The sequence below is a fragment of the Pinus tabuliformis genome, chromosome 9, assembly GCF_031772625.1.
Source record: "Pinus tabuliformis cultivar Carrire ecotype Pingquan chromosome 9, CPIR1, whole genome shotgun sequence".
Taxonomy (NCBI): Eukaryota; Viridiplantae; Streptophyta; class Pinopsida; order Pinales; family Pinaceae; genus Pinus; species Pinus tabuliformis.
This window is the reverse complement of record NC_142307.1, coordinates 822,960,777-822,988,263: the sequence shown is the minus strand read 5'-3', so window position 1 is coordinate 822,988,263 and position 27,487 is coordinate 822,960,777. Positions and strand designations below refer to the sequence as shown.

General features: G+C 40.3%; 1 pseudogene; it reads right to left on the bottom strand.

The window, feature by feature from the left end:
• Positions 1-1,436: 1,436 nt before the first annotated feature.
• On the bottom strand, positions 1,437-3,878 carry LOC149151320 (putative pentatricopeptide repeat-containing protein At5g09950 pseudogene; annotated as a pseudogene).
• Positions 3,879-27,487: the final 23,609 nt, after the last annotated feature.

Genomic DNA, 27,487 nt, shown 5'->3' with positions numbered 1-27,487 from the left:
ATGGGCAAGTTGCCCCGGCTTTGGGCAGAAACCCCAAATGTCGCTCTTCTGTCACATTTCTTGCAATGGGCATTCCATACACTCACCATCTCAATGTCACCCAAGGCACGCATGGGTGCTCACCTCTGACAATCTTACAGGGAGTCAATTTTTGGGTACCAAGTGGTATTCCACATAGAAAAAGATGGCATTACAGACCTTGGCTGCTCTGTGGGAACAAGTCGTGGAAAGACAACACCATGGAGAACACATGGACACGATTGGCATCTTATTGTTGGGGTGGGAAGATTTGAAACATCGACAATATGGGTGGGTCAATTGTTGTGTCCATTGGTAGGATGCCATCATCCAGAGTCTTGTAACCCCTAGAAGTGCACAAGGAGGAACAATGGGGAAGCAGTTTTATCTAGCGAACTTGCCCTGGTCCTCAATTCTGAAGCCAAAAACCTTTAAAAGTATCCATTCTATCTCAAGACAGATTGTAGAGGTGATGGGGAGTATTGGCAACGAAGAGATGGACTGCAAATTAGTTCATTCTAAGTGCCTACCTTTCTTCCATTATGAAATCGCAACAGTAAGTAAGTAATCAAATACACTATACATGAAAGAGGATTTAAATCCTATTGCAAGTAATGAGCCCCTGGGAGTTTAATCGTTCGAGATTTGAATTGCTCTACCTCCTCAAATCGCACAAGAACAAGTCACTTAAAATTCAAACACATTGAAACTGTGCTTAACATATAATAAATTGCGCATCCCATTTACCATATACTGTTAGCAAGTTATTGGTGGCTTTCCCTTTTTGTGGAGAGATGATGGATGATTTGGAGAGTGTCCCGCATCACCAGGACCACTATGAGTGAAATCGTAAGCAGATAGACCGTGATGTAAAAAATTTACAGTAGACAGTGGAGACCTCCCTAGCAATGGTCAGAATGAAGGTGCTCAATAAGCATGGAGTACATTTGAGTCAAATCAACGTTTTCACCAGGTCAGTTTTCTTGGTTATTGAAAACACTGTTCATGTTGCTGACACTTACCTGGACTTCCGTGGTGTAAAAAAGCTGTCCTGCACCAGCCACAGCGGGCAATTATATCAAACTTTTGCATTTGTTGGTTTCAGTTTGCCTTACTCGTAATCAGAAAAACATTTCCCGTCCTTGAAATGATGATATCTGTAGGCCAACGATTCTGGATGTGAACTCCACGGAAATATGGCAGTCACCACAAACACGTGAGGCTTTTAACGTTTAAATGTTTGATGCTTAAGAAGTTTTTATAGATCAGAAGGAAGAGCCAAATCTCACTACGGTAATAGGTTTGTTCCTTCTGCTTCTGTTCCATATCATGCAGCAGGTGAAGTGTGCCAGGCATATATCTTGTTTCCATTTTATGATTTCTGTTAGTTTCTGCAAGTTTGTATAGATGTCCTCCATTTATGGATGGGTTTTGTCATCTGCAAAAAATGCATATACCTTGTTCTTGATTTCAATCCAGCTGCATCCTGGGTCCTTCTTCACCTGGAGCTTTTTCATCTTTGTTCTCACCTTTGCTACATTGTCCCATCCGCCAGCCATAGCATATAAATTTGAAAGAAGCACATAAGTTGCAGCATCGTGTGGTTCCAAGTCAAGTAAGCATTCTGCTGCACGTTTTCCTTTATCCAGGTTGCCATAGACTCTGCAGGCACCAAGCAAGCTCCGCCACACCACACCACTAGGTTGTAATGGCATTTTATTAATAAAGTCTTCTGCTTCCTCCAGGCACCCAGCCCGGCCAAGAACATCAACCATGCATGCATAGTGCTCCAGTCTGGGTGTGATTCCATAATTCTGATTCATAGAATCAAACCAGTGGCGACCTTCATTCACTAGACCTGCATGGCTGCATGCTGAAAGAACACTAACAAAAGTAGACTCTTTGGGTTTCATACCTGCCTGTTGCATTTGAAGAAAAAGTTCCAGTGCTTCCTCACCATAACCATGTTGAGCATATCCAGCAATCATTGTATTCCAGGAAAAGTCCCTCCATTTAGACATATTGTCAAAGACTAAACATGCATCGTCTATGCTGCCACATTTGGCATACAGGTCAACAAGAGCAGTCTCCACAAAGATATCTGAGTCAAGTCGAACTTTAATGATGCTTGTATGGACCTGCTTCCCAAGTCCCAGAGCTGTTAAGCTAGAACATGCTGCAAGAGCAGAGGCAATGGTGAAATTATCCACTGTCATGCCGTTTTGCTGCATCTGATGAAATAATTTCAGGGACTCCTCGCCAAGACCATTGTGAACATACGCTGCCATCATTGCATTCCACGAAACTGTATCTTCTTCAGGCATTTTGACAAACAACTTGCTTGCACTATCTATTCTTCCACAACATGCATACATAGTAACAAGGGCATTCCTTACAAAGCTGTCTCGCTCGATTCCGGCAATTATAATATGTGCATGTACCTGCTTTCCCTGTTTTATGGCTTCTGGTTTTTTACATGTACCGAGGATGCTGGCATATGTAATGTAGTCCATTCTCAAACCTATCTGTTGCATATGGAGGAAAATTTCCATAGCACCTTCAACATGATTAGTTTGAACATATCCTCCAATCATAGCATTCCATGATATCAAATCTTTTTCCGTCATTTTATGAAACAACTTGCCTGAATCCTCCATTATGCCTGCCTTAGCATACATTGTGATAAGGGCATTACCTACAGAAACACTGAACTCAAGCCCAGTTTTCACAATTTCAGCATGTAACTGCTTACCTTGCTCTGGTGCCTCTAGACTGGTACATGAACTAAGGGCACTTGTCAAAGTGATGGAATCCGGTTTAATACCATCAACCCACTTCATCTTTTGATACCATTCAAGGGCTTCGTCATTCATCCCACAATGTGCATACCCAGAAATCACTGCATTCCATGAAATTGTATCATGTTTTTGTATTTGATTGAACGCTTTACACGCATAGTTTGCGCTTCCGCACTTGGCATACACACTGACAAGTCCATTCCCAACAGAAGCACTGGACTCGAATCCGGTTTTGATAATGTGGGCATGGGTTTGCTTGCCCTGTTCTATTGCTTCCAAGCATGAACAGGCACTAAGAACAATGGCGAAAGACTTAGAGTTCATCCCGATTGTTTCTGCCTGCATTTGTTGATATAGCTGCCAGGCATCCTGGGCATGTCCATGGCGGACATATGCCACCATCATAGCAGTCCAAGAAACAACGTTTCGTTGAGGCATTTTGTCAAACACTTGACACGCATTCTCAAGACACGCATACCCAACTGTGCCATACATATGAAGAAGGGCACTGCCCACAAAGATATCTGACTCCGATCCAGTTTTAATGATTTGGGCATGTATCTGCTTACCTTCTTCAATGCCCGCCATGCCGGTACAAACACTAACAACTGTGGCGAAAACAAACGGGTTTGGCTTCAGTTCTCCTTCCCCCATTTGGCGGAATAGCTGGAGGGCTTCTGCCCAATGTCCAAGCCGGGCATATGCTGCAATCGTTGAATTCCATACAACTTCATTGCGTTCAGGCATTTTTCCGAATGCCCGGCGCACATCATCCAAACTGTCAAATGAAGCATACATATTCACCAGTTTGTTTTCTTCAAATGCAGCAGCCGTTTTGATGATGTGGGCATGGACGCGCTTGCCTTGTCTCAGATCCGCAACTTCATTGAAGCGAGGCTGCAGCAACAGAGAAGCGGAGCTATGCGACTTGTTTCCAATGCGCGGCTCCTGTTTGGCTTTAGGGCCGAGTATAGATTGTTGTGGCCCGGGTATAGTTTTAGAGTATGTGATCGAACGAATAGCCGCGTTTCTCAACACCAACCAATCGCAGAGCCTTAGCATTACAAAATCCAGCGCTTCCACTGCTCAGAGGACATTTTAGCGGGCAGGTTCTAATCCGAAGGGTTGTAAGATGCATAATTCCTTTACCACTTATATGAATGTGAAGTCAGTGACACTTTTAAAAATTAATTTAGCCTCTGGCCTCTCTCGTAAATAGCGATTGTTTCTAAAGGTGTAAAGATAAGATAAATCCAAGTTTGAGATGTAAAGATAAGATAAATCCAAGTTTGAGAAGATCATTAAAGATAAATAAATCCAAGTTTGAGAAGATTATTTTAAAAAGATATAATGTTGGGAAGATTATTTTATCATGAGTTATCTGAAGGAAAATCTCTTAAAAAATCTCAGTTATTTACAGAATATTTTGAAATTTGAAATATTTTAAAATCTCTTAGTTGTTTCATGGTCATGAAATATAGCTTTTGGATGTTTTGCTCTATCTATTTAATATGCAAAGTGAGATCTGTTCATTCAACTTGTCCTGACAATGAACCACACTGGTTGGTTCGAAAAGCGTTGACAAATGAAATACCATGTGATTTACGCCAAAAAATCTATCGTAAAAAAGATGAGATCAATCAAACAATTGATCTCATTTTGCTTGTATTTATTAAATATAAAAATTTATGACACTGCAAAATAGGAAGTAGAGAATTTCAATCACATTATTTTCTTTCATTTCATTTAAATGTCAATTGATTTAGTTTCGTTGCAAGCAAAGTTTCTTACTTCTTTTTGAAGCAAAAATCTATGCAACACCAAAAAAAAAAAAATTGTCCATGCAAATTTATTAAAAGCTAAAAAAATAATGCAATTTTGAAAATTTATGAGAGAAGGATGCCACGAGAAAAGTCCACAAATTTATTTAGCAACTCAATTGTGAAATTGCATACACTAGAATATCATATTATGGATGGCCTTATTTATGTATTGATATGCTTTATAAATTTAAATATATATCAAGAAGTTTGAATTAATTTTGGTGAAAATTCAGTTGAGGCATGGGTTAATTTTGTTAGAAATTTGATAAGGACTTTTTATACGCCTTAAACATTTTCCATATTGCTAAATTCAATTATATGGTAAAAAAAAAAGGTAAAGAATCAAAATTACAATGTTACACACAATTTAAAAAAAAAACAATAGTCAAACGACACTTCTATGTGGAAGATCAGAAATAGTAACATAAGTTGAGGGGTAAGGAGAGGCGGAAAAACCTTGTTGGGTGCGAAAATGCCCTAGAACGCAACGGCTGTTTATGGGAGGTATGAGTTAACTGTAGTGAAAATGAACAGTGAGTTTTGGGCACATGGCTGTGGTGGATGGGGTTAACACATCTTGGCGCATGTGATGCGAGTCAACAACTGGTGGAAGGAAACAGACCAATGGGATGACTACTTAGAATATTCACTAGGCCAAAGGTTTGTCAGAGGTAAACAGTGATTATCAGTGCACAGTTTCATCGGAACAGCGATAATTGGAAACATCGTTTACATGGAAGAGGAGTTGATTGATTATTCATCAGACTCGATGGATGCAACCCAAATTTGGGTGGGTGATCCACATCAGCAACCAGCAAGGCATACACCGAAGAACTCCCAGGTACCATAAGTCCAGGTCGATGCATTTATATCAGATATGGAAGATGTAGTGGCCACCATCAACGACCTAGGGTTTATTCAACCGAACCCAGCGGCAACTTCGGAATATCTTCATAGCTTTCAGGAGGATTAGCCACAACCAGTATTAAAGATACCGTCTCCATCTGAGCTCCAGTACTGGGAATATGAACAGCAGGTGCAACATACAACTAGTCAAGGAGAGACATTTGTGGTAGCAGGGAGCTTAATTGGTCATGGAGCAGCCACACTTGGCATAGACAATTTAGGGCATATCATACAGGACACCATAGGTTTCGACCCATGGGTCTCGCGACCACAGCACTCGGTTCTCACATTAGAATGCTTCGAAGGCATATCATAACAGGTACCAGCGCAAGAAGAAAACAGAGTCTCGGATTCTGATGATAACCTGTCTCAGGCAACTGAACATATCCTGGTAAACCATCTAGAGAGGTCAATCAAGAAAAATCCCAATGCACTAAGGTGCGGGAATGTGGGTGTTTACTTGTTTTTGGAGAGGGCATAAGTATGGCACATGCAGCTGACACTGAAAGCACAGTGATAGTTGGCCGCGTCAAAGGCCGGAATTACTCCTCAACTAGGTTAAAACGTTGGAATGTGGAGATTTGGGGCCACATATTGGATCAATTGTCAGTGGTCCTTACTATGACATGAGGATGGTTCACCCTCATTTTCGTTAGACCAGACCAGGCTAACTGGGTGTTGTCCAAATACTGGCACATAGAAATGACTCTGGTTCTTCTTAAGCGATGGACGCCATTATTCGACCCTGAAAAGGAGAAATTAGGGAAAGGACCTACTTGGGTACGATTACCGGGTCTACCTCTACAATTTTGGTTGGATGATGTATTCAGGTGCATTGGGGATGATCTGGGGATATATCTAGACCACAATATATCATACATTAAATACATTAGCATTGCCATTGCCAAAATTATGGTACATCTAGATACCAGAGAAGTGTTAGTTGAAAGCCTCCACTTACAATTCAAGGAGATCATTAGATGGTAGATCCTTGACTATGAAGGTGTACCATTTCAGTGCAGACAGTGCCATGAGGTTGGGCATTTGTATAAGGATTTTCTGTTGATCACCAATGTGCTCATCGAGTCCCCCAGAAGATAAGTGACAACGGGCACTCAGACTTATTTGGACACCGGCTCGACACCTGCACAGAACATAACAACGGAACCCACGAGGAGGTGGAGAGAGAGTGGGAAGAATCCAATTCAAGTGGAAGCTCGGACACCTAATGTACGGGTCACTCGATCACACTCATCAGGCACCAATCAAATTTCGAGTACTCTCACATCCTCTCCCCCCTTATCTTGTAATTTTTTGAATTCTGAATATGCCAAGTTATCATTAGATGCATCGGCCTTGGGTTTATCTACATGCAATTTGAGTCCCATCACATGTCATGTTGCATCCCAACTCCCCCCCCCGCTCTGGCTACTGAGCCTTCCACCATTGAGGGTTCACCCTCATTACATCCTGAATGGGAGGATTCATCGGGAAATAGCTCACATAGATACAACCTCTGATCCCTAGCCCACCCCAAGCCTCATCACACTTTCGTCCTGGGAGATGATCCTCCCCCTAAAACTCAGAAAAATCCCAGGGGCAGGCAATCCAATATTTCTAAGGCCATCCAGAGGGCTGGTATTGAGGTGGCGACAGGCATACAGACTTCCATTGACCGGGTTCTTAGAGCACAAGGCAACCCTGATTTGGTTACCCCATGAAGTGCCTATCATTCAACTATAGGGGTTTGGCCAGCCCTGACAAAAAATTGGCACTCATAAGACTTTTTGGATCTGAAAGGATCGATGTTTTGTTTCTACAAGAGACATTGGGAGAGGGTGTTGCTATCAACACCTTACTGACGACCATACTCCTTGGCTGGACATTCCATACACTTGATGTGAGAGATCGATCTGGGGGATGTGCCATGGGATTCAATAACAAAACTATCAAGATTGACAATATATGGGGTAGTGAAGATGTATTGGGTGTTGACATTACAGCTATTGAACTAGATTCCCCACTCCGATTGATATATATATATGAACCCTGTCATAATCGGGTGGGATTCTGAGATAAACTGATGACTACATCTTTTATGGATAATGACAATATCATTATTAGAGGATATCTGAACTTTTCATTGGGACATGGTGAATCTTGGAGTGCTCGAGCACAGACTAATCCTCTGACTGAGTATTTTGAGCACCTTTTGGATACACATAACCTCCTGAATATAGACACGACCAAGATCTAGCCTACCTAGAAAAATAGGAGAATAGGCGTGGATGCATTGGCCCGAAGATTGGATCGATTTATCATTAAAGCACCACTAGTGGAGCGTATGGACAAAATTAGACAGTGGGTGGGATCGAGGGGTATATTTGATCGTTTCCCAATATTTCTAGAAATCATGAACTCCAATTGCAAGCCAAACTCTCCCTTTAAATTTAGCTCGACTTGGCTGGAGGAAGCAGAATTGCATAATATTATAAAGGAATCCTGGATTCACTGTGGACAAGATAAAAACTCCTCACTAATCATAGTCATAGCCAGTAATTTATCTCGGATCAAGCGCAAGACAATATTATGGGCAAAAAGGAAAAATATAAGAGACGATGCTACAATACTGGAAATTGAAGCAGATATTAAGGAGATGAAGGGCACTAGCAATACAAGTTATACATCATATGAAAGGATGGAACAACTTATCAAGATGGAAGAAAAGAAGATTAGACTCTTGAGACAACAAAGGAGACTTGGAGATTAAAGAGGATCTATTTGGCTAAAGGTTGGGGATCAAAACACAAACAAAAAAAAAAAAATCAACAATGTGTCAGGGGGAGGAAACTAATCAATAATATATGGAGTTTAAGATATCATAATGGCAGGGAGGACAACACTTTCATTCATCTTGCTGATATGGGAGACATTTCTCCCAAATGTTTAAAGTGCCTCGAGAAGCTACATTGCAGAAGTACTTTGCATTGTCGAGACAATGCCTCGATTTGTGGAGGAAGAGGATGTGGAGAAACTAAACGAGTCGGTCACACTTGGGGAGATTGAAGTTGTTCTGAAGTGGTTCAAAAAAAGATAAAAGTTCGGGACCTGGCGGATGGCCAATTGGATTTTACCTTACCTTTTTTTACCATATTGGAGCAGATCTCCTCATGGCCATCGAGGACTGCAGACTTTCGGGGAAGATGCACGAGGGGTTCAATTCTACATTCATTGCACTCATTCCCAAAGCTGATAACCCTCTGACATTTGATGATTATCGACCTATCTCCTTATGCAATTGCATATACAAAATCATATCTAAGATCATTGCTATCTGCATCAAGCCCATCTTATCCAAGCAGATATCTGAGGAGCAATTTGCATTCTTCAATCAGTGACAGATCCATGAAGCCATTGGTACTGCACAAGAAGGGCTACACTCCATTAAGCTCAAGAACTTAAATAGTATCATGTTCAATATTAACTTTTCAAAAGCATTTGACAGAGCTAGTTGGACATACTTACAACTTATATTGACCCATATTGGCTTTCCACATTCATTCATAAAATGGATTATGTGTTGTTTTACATCTGCATCATATAGCATACTCATCAATGGGGCTGCATCCAATTTTTTCCATGTTGAGCGTGGCCTTAGACAGGGGTGTCCTTTATCACCCCTCTTATTCCTCCTGATCATGGAAGGGTTAAGTCGACTCATATCCAATGCTCGAGCAGACAGGTCTTTATGTGGTGTCAAGATGACAGATGTATCCTATCTAACGCATATTTTATTTGTTGATGATGTACTAATATTTTTAGATGGATCTATTTGAGACACCACTTGTTTCAAGCATATATTGTCCCTGTTTTGTAAAGCTATAGGAATGATGCCCAATTACAACAAATCAGCCATAATGCTTGTGTGTTGTTTATTAAACAAACAAAGACATGCACTACATCAATTTAAATTCACAAGGCAAGACATGGAGTTCGGACTCAAGTATCTTAGATTCAGACTCAAGCCAAATGATTACTGCATAGCGGACTAGACTTGGCTCATTGCAAAAATAGAAGGGCGCATCAACATCTAAAAGTTGAGATGGCTATCTAGAGCAAGTAGATTGATCCTAATTAAATCTATATTGGAGGCTATACCAGTATACGGGATGGCTCTGGCCTGGATACCAAAAGGCATGACCAACAAAATACAACAAATATGTCATAGATTCTTATGGAGAGGGAAACCTGTTGGAAAGACCTTTGTGTGGGTTAAATGGGAGAGAATTAGAAAGCCCAAAAAAAGGGGAGGTTGGGGCATAAAGGATTTGAATATATTTGCATCAGCTCTTGCAGTAAAAATGGGTTGGCAGATAATTACATCTGATAGTTTATGGAAAGAAGTGGTTATCACAAATATATATACCCTCTTACAGTTAATGGGTTCGAAGGTTGAATAGGGGAATTATCGGTTCCTCCATCATATGGAAACCTATCACTCACTCCATATCAGTCATTAAGAGAGGATTTGCATGGTGGATTGGAACAGGTGAGCTTGTTCACCTTGGCATTGATGCTTGGTCGGGCTGTGGAAATGCACATATACTACCACTAGCGCTCATACAGTATCTTGAATTGGCTGGTATCACTCAACTCTCCCAAATTTCAAATGGGAGAAACACTTCATGGCTCTCACAAGCTTGGTTATCTACACAGGACCTCATGTTACTAGATATTTGGGGTATCGATTGGAATAGATTCATAGGGACACTAGAAGAGACATGTCAGAATAACTGACCAAGAGGATGAAATCATATAGGCTGCATCCCCTCACGGTCGTTATACACCCCAGGATGGATACACTTTCCTTATATCGAAACAGGAACCGTGGACGTTGTTTGGTGGCAGCGACCCCTCTGTCAGCTCAAGGCACAACACAAATCCCAGTTGTTCATGAGGTGCATATTATCAAACAAAGTGCTTACATATAATAACCTAAATCGTCGGGCTATACATGGACCATCATTATGTTGTCTTTGCAAGGAACAGGTTGAAGACATTGACCATCTCTTCCTTCATTGCCCAGTAACGAATCAGGTGTGGCATCAAATATATATCTCCCTCGATATCAATATCAGATGGAATGGGGCACAACTCATAACTGCCTGGCAAACTTGGTGGACCACAACAGCATCACAAAAAATTTGAAATCTCCCCCTACTTGTCTGTTGGGGTATATGGTTGGTCAGGAATTGGATCTTATTCCAGGACTCTTCCATCCAATGGACAATGATTTGTAATAACATTGTTGCACTATATCACTTAGCACCTAAGGATCTGGCATCAAAACCCACCTGAACTATTACTCGTCAAGTAATTGATAGAACCTTCCCATGGGCATATTTTGATCGACCGACCCAAGACACTGGTTGTGGGGGTGGAGCAATACTATACAAATTGGAAAGACATTTTTACAAGCTCAAAATGAGATTAGGGAGGGGCACCAACAATTATTCTAAACTTAACAATCTCAGACACTTACTCATATTTTCAATTGAGCAAAACTACAACAGGATATAGATCTTTGGGGACTCAAACATTGTCATCAAATGGTTCAACTATGCATCTCATTGTCATGTGCACACACTCAGGGGATTGTTGGATGAGGTCATCACACTAAAATCACATTTTGATTTTGTTGTTTTCTCGCATATATACAGGGAAAGGAACAAGGTTTTTGACGGTCTTTCCAAGGAAGCCGTGCAGCAACACAAGGGGCAGTGGATAATTCATGAACACAGAGTTCAGGATATATATCAGTTCTTCCATAGACCTTTCATCGAGCACGATGGGGGAGATGTACCAAATGATCTGCCATGATCATTTGGCTGATTTTTGCATTTTGATTCAGCTTATATGACTATTTATGATGTTATTTAACATGTTTATTTTATATGTAAGTTTATGTAAATACTTTTGGTCCTCTTTTAATCACGACACTGGATAGATGGCTTGGTCCATCTCTGATATTAGCATAGCCATTATGCAGATGATACAACATGTAATTTAAATTTGATAATGGAAATTATGATTTTTTCTTGGGAAATAATATACTTCTATGTGGAAGTGTTATTATCAAAGCTGAGTGTTTATTTACCAAAAAAAACCATAAAACCGTTAAAAATAGTGTGTATTTAGCCATTTATTACCTTGTATGAAGTTTTGCACAGAATACAATTCTACATTAAGCTCAAGAATCTGATTAGACCATGGCATGCTTCCATTTTTCCATAAAAAAGTGTATCGAGAGCAAAGGATTTGTTCTAGGGCATCCACTTCTCGAGCCTAATGAATTTACCCAAGTAACAATTCAAGAAAATCGTCCTTGAATACATCTTCCATGGCCTACCTAGATATGCTCTGTGAACACTTGGATTGGGACTGAAATCCTTCATGTATTCTTCGGTCCCATCAATGTTGCATTGTTGGAAGGCCAAACCTGTGGATTGAATAGGGTCTGTCTGGCCCTGCGTTGTTATGGGTTTGTTCTCGCCGAAATTTGATTTGAGCTAAGGAGGGTGTTCAAGAATCAAATAGTTGTGGAACAGGGCCACAGTGTTTCAGAAGATGAAATCAAATAACTCTGGCAAGATAATCTTCCGAAATTTTCTACTCCTTCAATTTATTTTTGCACAATTGCTAGTAATAATTTTGAGAGGATAGAATGGAATGTGTTTTAGTCAACAGAAAGCTCAAAGTGAGCGGAGGGGTTGAAAGGGAGTCATTTTATCCATGGAGAGTTTCCATTGACTTCACTCCATAAAGAGTTTCCATTAACTTCAATTTTTCCACAAAATCTTGAAAAAGAAACTAGATGGAAATATATGATATAATAAAATTAGCACAACTTACAGTGTAAATAGTATACAGAGGGTTTTTCAACTCCAACACCAACCAAGTGTATATTATGAAGAGATATATATTTTCGGGATTTCTTTATGAATAAGTTAAATATTACATAAAGCTAGTAAGAGAAAGCTAAGCTTGGAGGGCTATTTTGAATGTTGTAATAACCCCGAGTTAAAAATCCATGTAATAAAGTTAATAAAGGCAAAATAATCATCAAGGTCATGGGACATGAATCCCAAGTTGAATGTTGGGCAAAACATAGTGATAGGTATCACTGGTGATTAATTAACGGCTATGGAAATTGGCAAAAGTAATGGCATTCATTGGAATTTTATTTATGAAATAATGGAAATTAGGAGAAAAATAAGGTGAAAGGTCACAGGTTGCATGTGAGGAGGAAAATGAAGGAAAAATAATGGAAATTGAATAAAATAGAGGCCTCATTAATAAAAAGGCTTATGGGGATTAGTTCACAACCTTTTTTTAGTGGGATAAGCTTTTTTAAGTTTTAGCTTGGAGTTCTCTCTCTCTTCTATTCTCTCTCTCATACTCTTGGACACTTAGACTTTTCTTGGAGCACTCTTGGAGGAGTGTGTTACAAGGTGGTATCAGAGCATGGTTCAACCCTTGGGCTGAATGGGCGAAATGCATTTGTCATGCATACATGTCGGTTTGCATATGTGTTCATTATGCTTGTGGTCTATGTGTTGTTATGTATGAATGGTATCGATCATTATTGCAATTGTGTTGTCATAAATGCATGTCAGTTGTATATGTATTGTTTATGCATGCGTGTTGTCTATATGTTTGTCATGCATGCATTGTACCTAGTCGGTGTTATAGTTGTGACATCATGCATGGTAACTGGGATAATGATTGAGATGATGTTGGTTTATTGATGTGATTATATATATATATATATATATATAGATATATATATATCTATATACATATATATATATATACATATATATTGTGTTAATTGGGTTGATCTTGCAGGAGAGACATCCTCCCTGAACTACATTAAGGTATGTTGGTATGTTTATGTTTGGTTTATCTAACATGATATCATTGCAGGTAGAAGATCAAAGATGACTAGCAAAATGGTAGACTATAGTTCACGAGACTCTCCCTATAGATCATATGAGCAACATGGTGATGGGTACTCTCTTGATATAGCAAACACTTTGAGAAGTTTGAAGGCAGAAACAAGGAGATTCAAAGCAGATAATGACATAATCATTCAGTCACGAGAGAGACTTCCTAGGGCACAGGAGAAGCAACCTAAGGTTAATGCAATCATCCTTTAGAGATTTTCAAACTTGCAGAGACAGGGACCACTTAGGATTAGTCACAGACAAGAGGACAAAACTAATGGAGCATATGGTAGAAGGTCTCATAGTGGGCACAGGTTAGATAGAGATGATACCATTAGAGATCGCAGGTTCTTGGATACACCTAATAAACGAGGCAGTGGACATGGGCTTTACTCTAGTTATGGTTCAAACAGGTACCATGGTCATTAGAATTATGATCCTTATAGGAGGAGTGACAAGGGATATTTGTCGAATTATTTCAAGAAAGCAAAGCCACCTACATTTGATGGAGAAATGAAGAAGTCACAAGATGCAGAAGTGTGGTTGCTTAGGATAAATATGTTATTCAAATTACATTGTTACTCATAGAACATGAAGGCCAGAATAGCTATGTTCAGTCTTAAAGGTAAAGAAGACATTTGGTGGGAAGATGTAAATAATGTCAGAGGTATTCATGAAGAGGAGTTAACTTGGAGTGAGTTTGGGAGACTTTTCAGAAAGAAGTATCTATCGGAGAGATATTGTGATGACAAGGAAAAAGAATTATATGAGCTGAAGATGGGATACATGACCGATGAGGACTATAATAGCATATTCTTGGAGTTATTGGGGTATGTGACTTATCTTAAGGAGGAGAAAGTGAATATTCAAAGATTCATCAGTGGGTCGTCGGTAGCATTCAAAGGCAGTATTGAGTTCGATGAGCCTAGATCATTAGCAGAAGCCATCAAAACTCTAGAGCATATTTATGAGCAATCGAAGTGTAGGTTTGAGACTAAGCAGGATTGGAAATGTAATGATAAGAATAAGGTAAAAGGGATAAGAAGCGAACAAGACCTAGGGACACAGGTAACAAAGAGAATGCAGCTACGCCTAAGAAGCTTAATGCATATCACAGAGGACATGGATTTCAGTCTAAGAAATAGAATAAGGGTGATGGCAGGAAGCCTTTGCATTTTTGGAATTGAGGCAAGGATCATCGCCGTAGAGATTGTCCACAACATCTGTGTGGAAAAATGCAAATCTACAGTTCTTGGGAGGCACACATAGTGGGGGGTGTAGGAGAAATTATTTCTTGGATTTATGCAACATTGGATAACAGGCAGGCAGATCACCAAGCATCCATTATCAAGATGGAAAGTAAGCTTTGTGATTAAGTTGTTTCTATTTTGATTGACCCTGGATCTAATTATAGTTATGTTAACCCTAACCTGGTGGATAAGTGTGGTTTGAATAAAGAAGTACATGTAAAATCTTAGTTAGTGTAGCTAGCTACAGGTACAAATAAAAGAGTTCATCATTGGGTAAGATCTTGTGCATTTGAGTTGAATGGTATGCCTACATCAATGCATTTGAATGTGCTTCCATTGGGATCATACAATATGTTGTTGGGTATGGATTGGTTGTATCTTCATAGGACCAAGGTGGATTGTTATGATAAGGCTATTGAGTGCTTGGATGATAATGGAGAACATAGGATCTTGCAGGGTAAGAAGAAGGAAACATCAGTTAGAATGGTGACAGCTATGTAAGCAAAGCACAGTCACAGGAAAGGATGTGTGTTATTTGCAATACATATTTCTAGTGATAAAGGTAAGGACGTCAAGGATGTAGAAGTTTTGAAGAGATACTCAGTTCTACAAAAATTTTAGGATGTATTTCCCGCAAAGACTCTAGGGTTATCGCCTCACAAGGAAGTGAACTTTTCTATTGAGTTGGTATCAGAGGCAGCACCAGCATCAAAGGAACCTTACAGGATGAGCACACCATAGTTAGTGGAATTGAAGTTGCAGTTGAAGAAAATGCTTGACAAGGGATACAATAGGCCAAGTGTGTCACCTTGGGGTGCCCCAATATTGTTTGAAAAGAAGAAGGATGGTACTCTCCAGTTATGCATTGATTACAAGCAGTTGAACAAGGTAACCATCAAGAGAAGGTATCCATTGTCGAGGATTGATGATTTGTTTGACCAACTGAAGAGAGCAATAGTGTTCTCGAAAATTGATCTAAGATCAGGATACCATCAAGCATGCATTAAAGAAGAGGAAATCTACAAGACTACTTTCCATACCAAGTATGGTCATTATGAATTTGTTGTAGTTCTTTTTGGTTTGACTAATGCTCTAGCTACTTTTATGTGCTTGATGAATAGTGTATTGTGTCCTTATCTGGACAAGTTTATTATTGTATTCATTGATGATATATTGATATATTCTAAGAATGAGGAAGAACATGTCGAACACTTAGCAACAATGTTGAGATTGCTAAGAGAGCATCAGTTGTATGCCAAGCTTAGTAAATGAAATTTATTTCATACAGAGGTACACTAGTTGGGGCATGTTGTCTCCAAGGAAGGCATTGCAGTAGATCCGAAAAAGATAAAAGTTATCATTGAATGGGAAGCTCCTAGGAATGTGGATGAGTTCAGATCATTCATGGGGTTAGTAGGTTATTATAGGAGGTTCATAAGGAACTTCTCATATATTTCTTATCCTATTACATCATTGCAAAGGAAAGGTAAGAAATTTGAATGGACAGAAGAATGTGCAGCTAGTTTCGAGCAATTGAAGCAGTTGTTGACAAATGCTCCAATTCTAAAAATTACAGATGCAGACAAAGAGTTCGTGATGTGTACAGATGCTTGCAAGAGAGGACTTGGTGGATTTATGATGCAGGAAGGACAGGCAGTGTGCTATGAATCAAGGAAATGAAATGAACACGAGCATAATTATGTTACACATGATCTTGAGTTAGCAGCGATCATCCATGCTTTGAAGATGTGGAGACATTATCTTATTGGAAAGTTGTTCATCTTGATGAGTGATCACAGTGGATTGAGATACCTATTTGACAACCTAAATCTAAATTCTAGGCAAGCTAGATGGTTGGCCATGATCAATGAGTTTGACTTTGAGATCAGGTACATTAAAGGGAAAGTGTAACAACCCTTGTGAACATTCCATGTAATAAAAGTTAATAAGGGCAAAATAAGACCACAATTAATGGACACGTATTCCAAGCTAAATGTTGGGCAAAGTTATCCTAGTGGGCATCATTGGATGTTTTTATGGCTAAGGAAATTGGCAAAGGCTAAGGAAAAGGCATTAAAAGGAAAAAGGGCATTTTTGGCACATTTATTTATGAAAATAAAGGAAAATAGGAGAAAGGTAAGGTGAAAGGTCGCAGGTTGCATGTAAGGAGGAAATTGAAGGAAAATAATGGAAAATGAAGAAAATAGAGGCCTCATTAATAAAAAGGCTTATGAGGATCAGTTGGTAACCTTTTGTCAATTCAAGTTTTGGAGCTCTCTCATTATTCTCTCTCTCTCTCACTCTTGGTCACTTAGAGTTTTCTTGAATCACTCTAGCTTTGGATCAAGGAAGGAAAAGAAAGCAAAGGGAAAGGAAGGAAATCAAGGATCAAGGAAGGAAGAGCAGGATCAAGCAGCTTCAGCAGGAATACTTGCAGGTAACATATTGCATGTGTGATTTCCTAGCTGGTTTTGACATGCATGGCTTTGCATGTTGGTGTATGGTTCTCTTGTTGTCGATGGCATGGTTTTGTCAGGTTATGACAGTGGTTTTCAGCCTAGCCTTGCCTTTTCCGGATGCCATGGTGTGTTGGGATGTTTATCTCGATTTTGAGCTTTGGATTTGCTCGATGGATTTCGGAATATATGCGAAAGGTAGTCTCAAGGTTCATTCCCAAAGGCCTAGGAATTCATTGACCAGTTTTATCAGGATACATGGTAAAGCCTAAGGGAAGAATCTCGGTGCAGGGCCTAGTGATCCAGGTTTAGATTGTAGTAAAGCATGAGAGACTGGTCTCGATTTAGGGCCTAGTGATCCGGGATTGGATTGTGGTAAAGCCTGAGAGACAAGGAGACAGAAAATTCCTCAAGGATAGTGATGGATTCTGGATGGCATTCCAAGTTTGGTTCGGTTTTGTGATCGGAGCACCGGTTTTGGTGTGATCACGGTTTGGTGAGGGTGGAGGTGGTTTAACCTCTAGATTCCCTTGGTTGTTTTTGGATTGGTTTATCCATGAGATCCCACATTCATGCTTGGAATATGGCACAGGGGTGACTGGCTGAAAGAAAGATTTGGTTCAACCATGTCTACGGTTGGGTGGTATATGGAAGTCCTAAACCTGGTCGTATTTGCCTATGATTAATGAAAGCTAAGCTCTCTTGCTTGTGTACTTGATTATATGTGGATTTAATGGTTGTTATATCTTTGTTATTTCCATGGTTTTATGCTGGTTATAAGAATGGTTAATTGACTGGTTCATGTCATGGTTATTTCATGTATTTACTTGTAATTGTTAAAATGATGGATGCAAGACCTAATTGATGTCATAACAGTTCAAGGGAGAAGGTGGTGATCCTTCTTGTCATGTTTCAAAAGAGTTTTTAGTCATTCATGTTCTATCTTGTATCCTAGACCTATAGGTTGCATTGATGCCAAGTGTTTGACAGAATGTCAATCCTGGTTGGGGATGGTCAAGCCTAGTCCTGAAGTTGATTTTTGGTTTATTAGTCTTGTCATCATGTGTTTGATGGATTCTAAAAGTTACAGCAAGTTATGGGCAGTGGCCAGAATTCTAGGCTAGAAAAGTGCCTTAAATTTTGCAGACGCTGGCATAGGTCTACTAGGAAAACTCCCTGGATGCAGGCATGCAGGCCCGTGAGAGCGTCCAGAAGTCCTTGGACGTTGGCATGCCCATATCATGAGAGATTTTGAGGTCAAGAGGTCTAAAAGGTCAATGGGACCCAAGCGAAGGATGTCTGAGTGGTTGGGATGTCTCCTAGGTGTGTTGTTATTGATGTAGAAGGTATGGTTGATGTGTTTCTTCCGATTCCATTTCCCTAAGGTCACCAAGGAGGTTGAATTATATCATAATAGCCTCTCATCGCATGTTTACCCTGGTTGGTTGGTTACTTGGGTAGATGTGGAAGGAGGGTGGTTACAGATTGGTATCAGAGCATGGTTGTGCTCTCTTTGGGTGAATGTGTTTGTCATGCGTTTATGTTGGTTGCACATGTGCCAGTCATCCTTGAATGCTTGTTGCATATGCATGGTATTGTTCATGATCGTAGTGATGTCTCACGGGGATAAGAATGTCATTGTGTGAAGTGCGTTGTCATGGATTTATGATTGGGTACATGTTTATGTTTGTGTATGATCAGTATACAGTGATATGGTTGTGTTGTCATGCATGAGGTCATGGTATGTGTAGTTTAAATGTTAATGCATTGATCACTGGACTCTAGCTAGAATGATGGATATATGGTTACATGCATATGTGTTATATTTTTTATGTTGTCATGATTTTATTGCACATGTATCACATTGATTTGTTGATCTTGCAGACAAGGTATCCTCCCCGAAGTATACTAAGGTACGTTGATTTATTGTGATTTGGTTTAGCTGGCATAGTATGCCTTACAGGAAAGAAATCAAAATGGATAGCAAGATGGTAGACTATAAAGACTCTCCCTATGAATCAGATGAGCAGTGTGGGGTTGGGAATTCTTCTGATTTGGCAGATACATTGAGAAGCTTGAAGGAAGAAATAAGGATTTGTAAGGCGGACAATGAAAAAATCATGCAAGCACAAGAGAAACAAGCAGAGGTTAATGCAATACTACTTCATAGTTTGTTAGAATTGCAGCGACAGGGACCACTTCAGATCAGCCATGAGCAGGAGTACAGAACTAATGGGGCATATGGAAGTAGGTCTTATGGTGGTCACGGGTTAGATAGAGAAGAAACGATCAGAGATGGCAGGGCATTGGATGCTCTGGATAGGAGAGGTGATGGACACAGGTACTATTCTAGTTCTAGTTCGGATAGGCATCATGATCGTCATTGTTATCATCCTTACAGGAGGAGTGATATGGATACTTGTTGGATGAGTTTAAGAAAGCAAATCCACTTACTTTTGATGCAGAGATGAAGAAATCAAAGGATGTATAGGCATGGTCGCTTGGTATGAGGAAGTTCTTTAGATTGCATGATTATTCAGAAAGCATGAAAGCAAAGATAGCCACTTTCTTTTTCCCCAAGGAAAAATTGTAAGTTTCATTAATGAGATGAAAATTACATGTTGTAGATGCTTGTAAGCATATGCTGTAAGGGTGGCCATGCCACTTTCTGAGTGATGCTATGAGTGAAAAAAGTTATCCCAGGTTGGGAGACTATTAAAATTTACATATGATATGTCTCTCAAGTATAAATATGTACACAAATAACAATGAAAAATTATAAGTACAATCATAAGTCATGATAAAACATAAAATCAGGGCCTATCGACCCCATTATGATGTTGATCTTCATATTGTCGATGATAATATCAGTAGAAGTCTTGTTCAGTCTTTTCCAGGATCATCCAAAGCCCCCATGGCTAGTGCGTGGCTTCCTTGGATAATCTGTCAGAAACCTAATTGTGTTCCATGTATATATGATGACAAGAGATATAATCAAATTGTGATTTCAGAAGCATAGTCTCATCCAATAAGTTTTAGAGTGTGTGCACGTGACATGCAGATTATTGGTTAAACCAGTTTATGATAAGTTTGGAATCGCCAAAAATCTGAATGCAACGACAACCCTTCTCAAGTGCAAAATATAATAAATGATGGAGTGTAATGAGTTCAACAAAATTAGCACTTTCGTACCCCCATCCCCATCTGTATCTTATAGGAATTATAGGAATGCTTTTCAGTGATATGAAGTAATAAACCCCCACCACAACCATGTAGCTATGCAAAACCATCAAAATATACCCATGGAATGTTACTGTCGATAAGATCAGCAGTTATATTGCAAGCTGTGTGGGGACAGTCTTCCTCCGGAATGCAGTGCTAAATGGAGATGAGGTGTGTTGTGGTATGAGGTTAGCGTGGGGTGATATCAAAGAAGATGATTTTGTTTCTTTGTAGCCAAATACTCCAGCAAATCAGGAGAGGGAGATTCCTAATCCTAGGAGTGTTTGTTGTAGACCACCATGATTGCCATGCTTCCAAAATATTAGCTCCTTGCCATCTATAGTGAAGTTGTAGATTTGTAAGAACATCTTGCCAAAATGTGATAGTAATAGGGCATGTGAGAAATAAATGATCAATAGATTCTGATGCCTGTTTGTAGAGTATACACCAGGTTGGTCCATGATATGATCGCTTCTAAAGGTTATCCCCTGTGGGTGCTTTTTTGCGAAGAATGCACCACATAAATAGTTTAGCTTTGGGAGGCGCCTTCAATTTCCAAAGTGCACACCACCACTAATCATATACAAGGGATTTATGAGCAGAGTAGATAAGTGGGTAACCAAGCTTTGGGGAATAAACACCATTTTGTGAGTGTGCCCAAATGATCTCATCCTCTCCCTCGATGATCCGGACATGAGATTCTCTAATAGCATTAGTATAGGACTGCCAAACATTGAGCCAGTTGGGAGGAATACCCAGATGGTCTGCAGATTTCCAGGCTTGGTTGAAGATAGTAAAATTATCCTCATCAGCAATATGTGCAAGTCTAGTGATACCTGCGTTCGAGAGGAAGTGTAGGAACTCCTATGGGAGTTGAAAAGCATTCCCACATCTATACTAGGGATCCAAACCAATACGAACCAGGTTGCCATTTCCAATCCTCTAGGTTAATCCATCTCGGATGATTGCTAGTGTGTTAAGCATCGCTCTCCAAACCGCGGATATATTTGTTTTGTTCCAATTTGGTTTCCTAATCCAATCAAGAGTATGGAGTGGGTAAATTTACTTCTGAGTGACAACCTCAGACCATAGATGCCTGGAAGTGAGAACATTCCATCCCATTTTCGTTGCTAAAGATTTTGCAAAGGCATATAAATTTTTCATGCCCCATCCACCCCATTTCTTTGGAAGTGCAATGATATCCCATCTGACCCAAGCATATATGTGTCCTTCTTATTTTCCTTTCCACAAGAATCTGCAACACAACTATTGTACTTTGTGTAGTATGCCTCTTGGAATCCAAGCCAGAGACATTCAATACACCAGGGTAGCTTCCAATACAGATTTGATGAGAATGAGTCGGCATGCCCTAGAAAGCCATCTGTGACTCTAGATATTTAGACGCCTTTCGTTTTTTGCCACAACCCAGAACCAATCAGCTATCTTATACTTTATAGGCTTGAGCCTAAATCCCAGGTATTTAAGCCCATAATCAAAGGGGGAAATAGTATAAGGAAATAATTGTTGTGTTGTATGAATTTCATTTATATAGCAACCAATAGTAGTCAGAGTCGATTTAAGTTGATTTCATTCCATACCTGTAGTGAAACAGAAAGATCTAAGGATAGTGGAAAAAGTTGTAATGTCAAAAATTGATCCATTGAGAAATATGAGAACATCATCGATAAAGAGGAGGTGGGTAAGGATGGAGATGTTGATGATCTTAATGCCCTGCAATCTACCCAGACTTTTTTCCTCGGATATGTACCGACTCATCCCTTCCATGACCAACAAGAAAAGAATTGGTGAGAGTGGACAACCTTGTCTGAGGCCTCATTCAACATGAAAGAAAGGTGAGGCAAATCCATTGATAAGAACATTGTATGAAACATTGGAAATACAACACATAATCCATTGAATGAAGCATAAAGGAAAGCCCAAATGAGTCAATAGCATTCTCAGGTAAAGCCAGCTAGTGCAATCAAAAGCCTTTGCCAAATCGATCTTGAGTATCATACCTTTTAGCCTCTTGATCTTGATGGAGTGAAGGACCTCTTGTGTAGTACCAACTGCTTTGTGAATCTGTCGGTGGTTAAGGAAAGCAAACTGTTCTGGAGATATATGCTCAGATAAGATAGGTTTAAGGTGATTGGAAATAATCTTTGCAATGATCTTATATATACAATTGTAGAGAGAGATGGGCCGAAAGTCATTGAAGGTCTGTGGGGCATCAGATTTGGGTATGAGAGCAATGAAAGTGGAATTAAATGCATCATACATTCGACCACTAACGCGTCATTCTTTTATAACCTGGAGAAGATCATTACCCAAAACTTCAAAAAAGGCGAGGTAAAATTCTACTGGCCATCCATCTAGTCTAGGGCTCTTGTTTTTCTTGAACCATTTGAGAGTGCCTTCCAGTTCTCCTAGAGTTACAAGTTGGACAAGTTCCTCTGCTTCTTCATGATTTACAAAACTAGGGAACATCCTTGCCACCTTGATGATCTTAGCAAGGGTAGCTTCCTGTGCAGCTTTTAAGAGCCGACTAAAATGTGAGGTACTAAGGGTGGCTAGTTGGTTAAAAGTCTTTACCCGGTGGCCAGTATCATCCTCCAAGTGCCAGATGGTATTAATGGCCCGTCGACCATTTGCAAACTGATGATAAAACTTTGTATTGTCATCCCTAGACTGAAGTCGAATAGCTCAACTCCAGAGTCTTCATGTTTCCTCTTTGTCCTTTAGTATTATGTTCTGGTCTGCTTCAAGTTTAATTAGTGGATATTTTTCTTCAGAGGTTTCAAAACCACGTCCATCCTTATCAACCATATTTGAAAGTTCAACTTCGATATCTTTGAGGAGATGGGCATCCCTAGCTCTTTTTTCTCTGACCCATTCAATAGTTTTGTGTTTAATATAGAGCATCTTTTTAGCAAAAGATTCAGTATGTGTCTGTCCTGGAGCAGGGGGATGAGATTTCCAATAATCAATAACCATGCTATTGTACCCCTCATCCTTGAGCCAGGTCGAGTTGAACTTATAGGGGGCTTTAAGCTTACGATCAGCACTAGCAAATTCAAGGTATATAGGGGAGTGATTAGATAAGCCTCCCAAACCCACCCATTGCCTATACATAGATAAATGGCCCAAAAGGGTTTCTTTAACAAGGAACCATTCCAGCCTTTTGGTCAGCATAGCCTATCCAGTCCTCCAATTACGCCAAGTAGGTTGGATCTGAGCTAGGAATATCAATAAGGTAGTGGTCCTCCAACAGTGAAATGATGTGATCAAATATAAGATCAATCTGAGCATTGTGTCCCCAAGATTCTGCATGGCCAATAGAGAAATTAAGATTGCCTCCAAGGATAATGTTGTCAGCTTGCATGTATGAAAAATTTAGTAGATTCTCCCAAAAAGAAGCATGGTTGATGCAGGGTCCATAGACATTTATCAATCTCAATTCCTTCCCAAGATCAATGGTAAATATGTCAGCCCCAATGATACGTCCCCCCCCCCCCCCCAATATTGAGCAGCTTTACAATCCTAGGATTGTAACCTAATGCAATGCCTCCTGATCGTCCTCGAACATCAAGTGCATGAAAGTGCCAACCAAGTATAAGTACTTCTAGGTAGGGGATGATCTAGTCACTAAGTGCAAGAGTTTCCTGTAAGTAAATGATGTCCACCTTCTCAAGTTCAAGAAGTCTTCTTAAGGCTAGTTTTTCTGTAGGGCTAACCATCCCATGACAATTGAAAGATAACCACTTCACGGAGAACTAGGGGGGAGACATCAATGCTATAATGACCTTGTCAATGGGTAATTATCTGCATGTGCTACATCTAATCCATCTTGGATGATAGCCTTGGAAATATTGGAGTGTCTGCCCCGGGGGGTTTTGGTGGACATGGAGGAGGTGACAATACCAATGCCACAACAATCTCCAGATGAGGACTTGGTTAAAGAACAGAGGAGGTAAGGATGACTCCAACAAGAATCATTAGAAGGCTCAGATGAGGGAACAGAGAGAGGGACATCAGCGATAGAAGGAGGAGTAATGGATAAAGTGGGGGGAGAGGATACCCGAGGGAAAGTAATAGAAGGTGATCAAAAGCAGGTGCAAAGATGCAATGCGAAATGGATGCACTGAGATGAGATACAAATATAGATGCAGTAAAAAGAGGAAGAGCACAAGAAGAAATACCCACATTGTTGGCAGCAGTAGCCGCAGCCGCTCGAGATCTGGTAATGCGAGGAGAAGGTGGACGAACAACTTCCTTGCATGGTCATTGCATCTGCGAGGTGGTCTTCAATGGCTGCCTAATAGCCTTTGTAGGTCTCTTGCCCAGTGAACCAGTTGGAATATTCGCTACAATGTGTTCTAGCTGAGATATTAAAGCTAAACTGGAAGAAAGTAAAGGGAAATCCTTATACATGTGCCAAATTTTATGGCACCGGCAGCATCTATAGGGTACCCCCTCGTAATCTAGTATCTGGATGCAACATGTGTTCCTCCATTGAATCTGCAAATTTTCCTCTAAACCTTCTCGCGTATCCAAGTGCACTAGGATGCGAGCCATTGCCATATTCTAGGTGATGATGTATGATTTATCATAATCCAGGAAGGTCCCCATGGCATTACCGATTCTCTTAAAGACATCCTCAGACCATAAATGAAGCGGAAGTCTTCGCAGTCAAACCCAGATTGGACCTACCCCCAGATGTTCACGCTCTGGGTTGAATAGAGGACTCCATATCTTGAGTAATACTGATGCAAGCTCAATGTGCCAGTACTTTGATAGGACCCAAGGGATGATATCAGGTTGCTGAAAGCGTAGGACGAACTAGCCATGGGATAATGTAATCACCGAAGGAAGTTCACCAAGCATCTGGCCCCAAATTTCCAAAAATCCATTGCTCAATCGAGGAGCAGTATAATACCTCTCTCAGACTCGACTGAACAGTACCTTATCGGCTGTGTCGAGCACATCACCCATTTGTAGTTCTTCACCAAAAGTTAGTAAAATCTTCCTACTCCCAGCCTTAATGTCTTTGAACTTCTTAACGGTCCTAGCCGATTTGCCAAAGGGAGGGTTTATAGAGGAATTGGATGTTGAACCTATTCCAATACTAGCCCTAGGTCCCTTGTCTAAATCAGGTGGCAGAAGAGTGGTGCCTTCCAAAAAACCCGAAGTGGTAGGGTTTGTAACCAGAGGAGGTGGGGCGGGGGTGGAAAGATTCGATGAGAGAGGACAATGGGGGCCAAAGTCCAAGGGGTTGGATGGAAAAGGGGTCATAGAGGAGGGAAAATCTGAGAGATCTGGTGAGAAGGAGGCAGAGGACGAATCCAAAGAGGATGCAAGGAACTGGAGCGAAGTCGAAGAGGATTGAGAAGAGTCAGAGCCCAACAAACAGAAAGAAGCATCTGGCGAACTAGAAATCGGCAATGATGATGATGATCGACCGGCCAACGGGGCAAAATGTTGAGCTGGGGGGCAAGGATGAGAAAAAATTGGCACCGAGAAAACCATAGGGTCACTCACCAACGTCGTAGGAAGCTGCAGGGAGATGTTTGAGGAGAAGATCGATAGTTTTGGAGCATAAACCATCCAAATAGGCACAGAATCATAAGGATCCTCAGAATAATCAACCATATCCACCTCCATCTCAGCTAATAGACAACGAGAGGAGGTTCGCACAAAAATCACGTGATCGACAATTGCCCAGACAAAGTCCCTGATGCATGCCCCAACTTCCAGAATAATGGAAATAGATTGTGACACAAAGATAGCCACTTTCAATCTCAAAGGTAAAGCAGATATTTGATGGGAAGATGTGAAGAATGTTAAAGGTATACATGGGGATGATTTGACTTGGCATGAGTTTAAGAGGCTCTTCAAGAAGAATTATTTGTCGGTGAGATACTCTGATGACAGAGTTAAGGATTTTTATGAGTTGCAGATGGGTTCCATAACAAATGATGAGTATACTAGAAGTCTATTGGAGTTGTTGAGATATCTTCCTTACCTCAAGGAGGAGAAGGCTAAGGCTCAGACATTCATCAGTGGACTACCAGTAGCATACAGAGACCGAATTGAGTTCGATGAGCCTAGATCGTTGGAGGAGTCCATCCGAAAGTTGAAACATTGTTATGAGTAGTCAAAGCGCAAACTTGAGCCTAAGCGTGACTTGAAAGGAAATGAAAAAGCTAAAGGGAAATGGCCACCAAAGCGAGGAATACCTCGAGATGCAAGTGAGAAAGAAAATGTAGTCCCTTACAAGAAGTTTAATACAACTAAAAGGGGACATGGAGAGCAACAGACTAGAGGTGGTGGTAGAGAACCATTGTAGTGTCGGATATGTGGTAAGGATCATCGTAAGAGGGATTGTTCGCAGTATCAGAGTGGTGGTAGACCCCATATCTATAGTGCTGAGGAGGCAAATAAAGTTGGTGATGTTGGTCATAGCATTCCTCAGATCTATGCAGTTTTGGACAACAGTCAGGCACATCATCAAGCATCTATCATTGAGATGGACAGTAAGATTTGTGATCAAGTTGTTTCTATTTTTATTGATCCTGGATCTAACTATAGTTATATTAATCCTGACCTGGTGGATAAGTGTGGTTTGAGAAAAGAAATGCATGCAAACTCTTGGTTGGTACAGTTGGCTACAGGTACAAAGAAGAGAGTTCACCATTGGTTAATATCTTGTGCATTTGAGTTAAATGGTATGCAACACATTTGAATGTACTACCATTGGGATCGTAAGGTATGCTTTTGGGTATGGATTGGTTGTACCTTCACAAGACCAAAGTGGATTGCTTCAACAAGGCCATTGAGTGTGTGGATTATAGTGGGGAAAAGAGAACTTTGCAAGGAAAGAAGAAGCTTACATCAATGAGGATGGTTACCGCTATGCAAGCTAAGCGTTGTTGCAGAAAAGGTTGTGTAATGTTTGCAGTACATATATCTAGTGACAAGGGAAAAGATATTGAGGATGCATAAATATTC